Source organism: Canis lupus, chromosome 18 (assembly GCF_011100685.1).
Source record: "Canis lupus familiaris isolate Mischka breed German Shepherd chromosome 18, alternate assembly UU_Cfam_GSD_1.0, whole genome shotgun sequence".
Taxonomy (NCBI): Eukaryota; Metazoa; Chordata; class Mammalia; order Carnivora; family Canidae; genus Canis; species Canis lupus.
Window position 1 is genome coordinate 10,332,276 of NC_049239.1, and position 7,054 is coordinate 10,339,329.

A 7,054-nucleotide genomic window follows, 5' to 3' on the forward strand; every position below is an offset into this window, starting at 1 on the left:
GGGAAGAAAGCCTCTCATTTGCCTATCAAACTTCTCTTCAGAAATGATGCAAGCAAGAAGCAAGTGGAGTGAAATAAAGTGTTGAAAGAAAAAAAAATAAGTGTAGAAAGAAAGAAACCACCAACTTAGAATTCTGTATCCAATGAAGTTATTCTTCAAAAGTGAAAAATGGAGACAAACACAATGGGGAGAATTTGTTGTCAGAAGACCTGCCCTGAAAGAAATGTAGAAATAGTTCTTCAGGGAGAAGAATTTAATATAGGTCAGAAACATAGGTCTACATAAAACAAGAGTTTTAGAGAAGGAAGACATGATGGTAAAATGAAAAATTTTGTTTTTCTTGATCTTAATTGATCTAATTGATAATAGTTTGTTCAAAATAATAATGGTGATAATGCATTCAGTCACGTAGCTTAGATGTGAGTGAATGACAGCAATGGTGTAAGGAATGGCAGGGAAGGATGGGACATACTCTGCCTGAGCATACTTGGATTGCCCTGGGAGGTAGTATGCTATTATTTGAAAGTGGACTTGGGTTTATTGTACATGTGTACTGCAAATTCTAGGGCAACCACTAAAAAAATTAAACAAAGAAGTATAATCGATATGCTGAGGCAGGAGAGAAATGGAATCATATAAGATATTCAATAAAAACCAGAGAAGGCTGAAAAAGGAAGACAAAAAAAAAGAAATAAGGAATTAGAATAATGAATAGAAATGTTATAGAGGTGTCTGGGTGGCTCAGTTGGTTGAGCGTCCAACTCTTGGTTTCAGCTCAGGCCACGATCTCATGGGTGGTGGGCTCAAGCCCTCATCAGGGCTCTATGCTCAGTGAGAAGTCGGCTTGAGGATTCTCTCCCTCACCCTCACTCTCTCTCTCTCTTTCTCTCTCTCTCAAATATATAAGTAAATCTTAAAAAAAAAGAAATCATTATAAATATGGTAAATCTTGATCTGTGTTAATAATCCCTTTAAATATGAATGGTCTAAATACACCAATCTGTCAATGGTAAAATGTCCAGATCCTTTAATCTCATTTTCTTGATAAAGACTCTATTATAATCATAAATAAATATACATATTTATATATAAATAATATATAAATGCTGATGGCATTGGTGTTAGAAGTTGGGGAAGGAGACTGACTTGGAAGTGAATTAGGGAAGACACTGAGCTGAGCTTGAGATGCCACTCAAGCTACTTTCAGGATGCTGGGGACATCCAGTCAATAGATTTTTCCATATACCTGTAGTCCAGGTCTATTTGTGTTCCCTACGTAACCTGGAGGTGCCCAAGGACCACAGTCCCTAAAGGATCAATCTGGCGGTGATATTGTATTTGAACTTAGTATTTGTTTACCACCTAGTGTATACTCAGTGTAGGTCCTGGACACTTGGAACTGAACAAGACACTGTTCCTGCGACCACAGTGTTGGACAGGTGGACATATAAATGAATTACATAAATAACGAGCAGCAAGTTGCTGGATTTCATAATTTATGAGTTATCTAGTTTTTATATTCAGAGGCCAAAACCCAATAGTGTTTAGATAGATTTTGTTTGGTCTACATATATTTAAATGTTTATTTTTATTTATTTTTTAAAGATTTTATTTATTTATTCATGAGAGACACAGAGAGAGGCAGAGACACAGGCAGAAGGAGAAGCAGGCTCATGCAGGGAGCCCAATGTGGGACTCGATCCCTAGACCCTGGGATGAGGACCCAAGCCAAGGTGGACACTCAACCACTGAGCCACGCAGGTGCTCCTATAAACAAAAATTTACATTTTTAAAAATTGCTGTCAATATTTATAAATGAGGATAATTCACATAAAAATAAGGGATTTCAGCTTTTCTGGAAAAACAAGAAACGAGAAGATCTGATGCCACTAGCCCTGCTTTCCCACACCGTGATAAGAGGCCAGAGCTGAGGCAAGAGTACGTCCTTCAGATAAGGCATGTGTTGTCCAGCTGGTCACATTCTATGTCACACCCTGTCGCCCCTGACATGGAGGCCACATGTCTGTTCCCTTTTATCCTTGTGCTTATATGTTTTCCTGGGTTCATTTTACATTATCTCTCGGCCCTGTAAGCGTTTGTGTTTATGAGCTCTATTATAACTTTAATTCTCATGAAAAGCAACATATAGACGAGTACCAAATGAGTGCTTTACTTCATCACCAATATTGAAGAGAGGTCTGCTTACGCCTGTTGTCCTTAACAGCATTCCCTTCAAAGTGCCCCCATGATGTGTAGCCAAAGCACACATTTATCATCAGCAGACCTTCAAATCACAGACAAGGAAGCATCCTTTTCATCTCTCTCTGCTCAGGTCTGGAGTGGAAGGCTTGGACATTTTGATATGATTTATCAGACTTTGGCTGAAAAAGTTCAACATTTGTTGCTATTTAGGACATTCATTGTCTCTCAAGTTGGCCATGTGCCTCCCCTCTCCGAGAGATCTGGGGTGGGAGCATGTGGTGAGCATCTGTAGGTGAATGAAGCACAGAGTCAGCTCTGGGGTTTCCACTAGCAATATGGGTGATCATGCTTTGTCCTGCTACGATTAGACTGGATGGAAGGGTGAAGAGACCCCGTGGCGGGTGTTGGGAGGGAAAATCATGCTGGGCAGAAACAGAAAGGAAGTGCAAAAAAGGTATCCTCATGCATTCCATGGGCATCTACGTTGGGGAGAACCTGCATTTTGTTGGTGGGCATGGAGGATATATGAGTACCCTGGTCTCTTATCTTCATTGTCCCACTGACTAGCTGGGGACTTAGGGCTGGAGGAAGCTTCTCTGTTTTGGTTTTCTTGTCCGCAAAAGGGAGGAAACTAGTAGTAGCTTCTAGAGTTGTTTGTAAAGATGAAATGTAAAAAACAACACAGTGCTTGGTGTGTGGCAATTGTTCAGTCAACAAATGGTAATTACTATTGTAGCTATAACCAGTACAGGAAAAAAAGAAGTTGCCCACGCCCAGTTAAATTTGAATTTCAAAGATATATATATATTTAAATATAAAGATGTCCCAGGCAATAATATTTGGGACATACTTACACTAAAAAATTTTGTTGTTCATCTGAAATTCAAATTTAACTGGTTATTTTGTATACTTACTTGCTAAATCGGGTGACTCTAAGCAAGTAGGCTCCCAACCTTCATTCATTCAGGCAACACATGTTTACTGAGCACCTACTGTATGCCAGGCACCGCTCTTATTGATGGAAAGTAAATCCAACAAGATTGCTGATTGTGAGTAGGTTACATTCGAGCAGGAAGAGACAGCAAGCAGCAGGTATTAAACAATGAACTTATGTAGAATAGGAGAGGATTATAAATCCTATAAGGAAAAAAAAAGCAGAGTGAGTTAGTGTTCAGGGAGTGCTGGGAGGCTGTGGTACAGATAGTGACATTCTTTAAGGAGATCCCTATAGGCCACTTAAAAGATGAGATCTGAGCAGAGACTGAAAGAGGGTGAGGAGCTAGGAGCTTTCTGGGCTGTGCACACAGTTGGAAAAACTGCTGAGCTAGGGTGGGTGCCCAGCACATTCCAGGAAAAGCAAGGAGGCTGAGTCCCTTGTACCCCATGGAGAGCACAACCACAAAGCTTGAGGCAGTACTTGAAGCCACCAATTTCTGCCTAGAAGCTGCTGTCTGAAGCTCTTCTTAGGCCGGCAAGAATTCTCCTTCCACTACTTGGACCAGCCTCCCAAAAAAGACCCTGACAGGGTGAAGTCAGTGAGGTGCCAGGATGTAAAATTTCAGGAGATGCTCACTCTCAGGCCTTGTCCTGGGTACTTCTTGAAAGTTTGTGCCCTCGGGGCCTCACTCATGTCATCCTCATCCTGGCTCCGCTTCTAGAGGTGAGTTCCTTAGCCTTAAAGCCTCTCCCCTTCCCACACACCCAGGATCCCCACTTCACCCCTACTGGGAACCCATGCTTTGGCTCTGCTGAAGCTTAGGTTGGTCCTCTCAGCCAGGTCCTTCCACACTCACCTCCACCTCCTCTCAAGGACCCTGCTTTCTCTCCCTCTAATCTAGGTCCTAGGAAGACGATAGTGTCTCAGGTATTCTGCATATATTTGAACCCCAATTGTGAGATGGGCTTAAGGTCTTTCCCATAGGGCTCCTAGACCCAATGCAAATTTGGTATGTGTCCGAGCATCTGTTCCAGAGTCAGTAAACTTTTCATGGAGGCAAGAAGTTCCTAGAATATTATGAGATGATGCCTGAGGTCAGGTTCCCCCAGGTCACTGGTACAGAATTTTGACTATAAAGATTTTTGAGGCAGGTGGAAAGATGCATAGAGAACAGGTAAAAGAATCCTAACCTAAGGAGTCTGGGTGAAACAGAAGGCAAGCCTACTTCTGAGTCCATGGAAGACTTATGGAGACTCCGTTATCCCCCCAAACCAATGTAACCTGGTAGATTGGAGTGAGCAACCTTCAGTCTGCAGGCCAAATCCAGCCGCTGCCTATTTTTGTCAATAAAGTTTTGTTGGAACAATCATTCCCATTTTGTTTATAAACTACTGATGACTGCTTTTGCGCTAAAACAGCAGAGTATGGCCCTCAAAACCTACAGTATTTGCTATCTCTGATCCTTTATGGAAAACTTTTGCCAGGCCTCATAACAGATTCTCCTCTTGACCTCTGCTCCAAATATTCAATTACACATTTATTATGTTTTCATATCTTAGGCGTCTCATCTGGGCTTTGGATATAAGGATGGGGAAGGAGCAAGAAGACAAGAGAACACAAAATGTAAGGAGGATACCCTATCTAAGAAAGTTGAGGGGGTGTGGGCGAGAAACAGTGAATGGTCTCTTCATCTGGAAAGTTGATGATACTGCATACCCCTTCAGTTTTGGGGAAGGTGAGGAAAAGTAAGTATAAAAAAAGAGTAGCAGAAAACAAAGAACTAGGGCGAGAAGGAGCAAGGTCAATTGGCTGCTCTGCCATGGGTAGGGCAGGTGGCTTTGGTGTGTCCCCACAGTTTTGCTCTCTGCAGGAAGTACAAACAGTTCCCATAAAGGTTAATGCTTCCTGTGAAGGGGAATACTGCAGAAATTTTCTGTTCTTATCATCTTGGAGGCTTCACTTTCCTCTCTTGGTTCCTCCCAAGAAGTCTGATCGTTCTAGAAGCAGACATAAAGAAGACATACATACGTGGCAAATGCTTGAGCCACATTATTTTTTGGAAAGACAGGTTGTACTCTAACCTTCCAAAAGGAGAGCCAGGAGCCTGAGCAGAATTTCTCCCTCCATTTAAAGCAGAAGTAGGAACTGAACATTGATGGCGCGGTGAGAACATGTTAGAAGGTAAGCACGAAGCTTGTGTCATCGGAAAGAAACTATTAAAAACATTTGATGTGTGTGTGTGTGTGTTGAGGTGTGTGTTGTCAAATTAGATGGTGGAGAATGGGTTTGATGGGTTTAAGTCATCTTTCTATACTGTTACAGGCTAGACTGGCTCCGGTGGGGTGCATGTGTATAATGCTTAGTGAGAACATGATATAAAAGTCACTCAGAGTGTTGATATAAAGATGAAACTATTTTTTTTTAATGTAAGGAAGAGGCTGGGATCCTGGGTGGCTCCCTGGTTTAGCACCTGCCTTTGGCCCAGGGCATGATCCTGGGGTCTGGGATCGAGTCCCACTTCTGGCTCCCTGCATGGAGCCTGCTTCTCCCTTTGCCTATATCTCTGCTTCTCTCTCTCTCTCTCTGTGTCTCTCATGAATAAATAAATAAAATCTAAATAAAAATATGTAAGGCAGAGGCTGTCATCCTAAGAAGGAATTCATGTTAGCTGCTGCAGTCCTGCCGATACATGGGGACACCTACTTTTCTTCACTATTACCTCTTGATTGGTTAGTGGAGACAGTCCCAGGCATCACATCTCCCAGACAGCCAGGGTTGTTGTATTTTCCTCTAAGATGAGCTGTGTGATGGTCTATCTAGTTAAAATTTTGGGTGAATAATTGCTAAGTTTGAACAACTCATGCAGCTGTGGTGTTTCGCAGAAACGGGATTTCAAGGTACATGAGTTCCATTTTCGATTTCCTAATTTACCCTCTGTCTCTGTAGTTCAAGACAATCATTGGAAGCAGCTCATAAATGTTAAAATAGAACAATATAAAGATAAACAGTTGACCTATAATATGCTGACAATGGAAATACCTTTTTGTTACTTGGGATTTTCTGATTTTTCTACAACAAACAGATTAATGTAAAATGTAAGATATCAACAACAAGAAAAACTGAAAGCAAAAACAAGCAAAACTGTTTCCCAATTGATCTTTGCCTTCATCTGTAGTCATGATGTGGCCCAAGTAACCAGAACCACAGGATCCTGAAGTAGACTTGTCAGAGACCCAATGATCCACTTCGAGGACACATTAAAGAGTTTAGTTAGTCTGGATGTAACTAAGACTTGATGGATCTTCCTCTCTGAGAGTATTTATTAGTAGCATAAATAAGTCTAAGCAAGGCTGCAAGTCTCAGATAACAGTGCAAGATTTGGAAATGAGGACAGTAATACTTTTATACGGTAGGAATATAAGAAATGCCTGTCTCTGCTTGTGTCCAGCATCTTAACAAGAGCATCTGTAAAGGACGTAGTAGTACAGTTCACCACCAGTGTTGTTGTCACATAGGGGTGGGTGTCGTACTCTTGCACTGAAGTTCAGTTTCTGGAGCTACTTCAGTTCTGAATCTGTGTGATTATATTGGCCTCCCCACCACTGCATATGGCATGTAGCCAAACATTCTAGAAATATGGCCACTTTCAGAGATAATGCCCTAGTGACTTTGATAATGAACCCCATTTACACATACAGATGCCAGACCCTTGCAGTACAGAGCAAAGAAGTGAGTGTGACTTGTTCCTAAGTGACAAATCAGCAGGTCTGGTGAAGCTAAAAGCACTTAACATCTGGGAGCACAATCACAATTCTTAAGGCTGAAGTGGGAGTATCAAAGAAAATTCTGGAGTAGACTCGCTAGTCCAGGCCTGAGGCCAGCTTCTGGTTTCTACACTTATTCCATCATATTCAC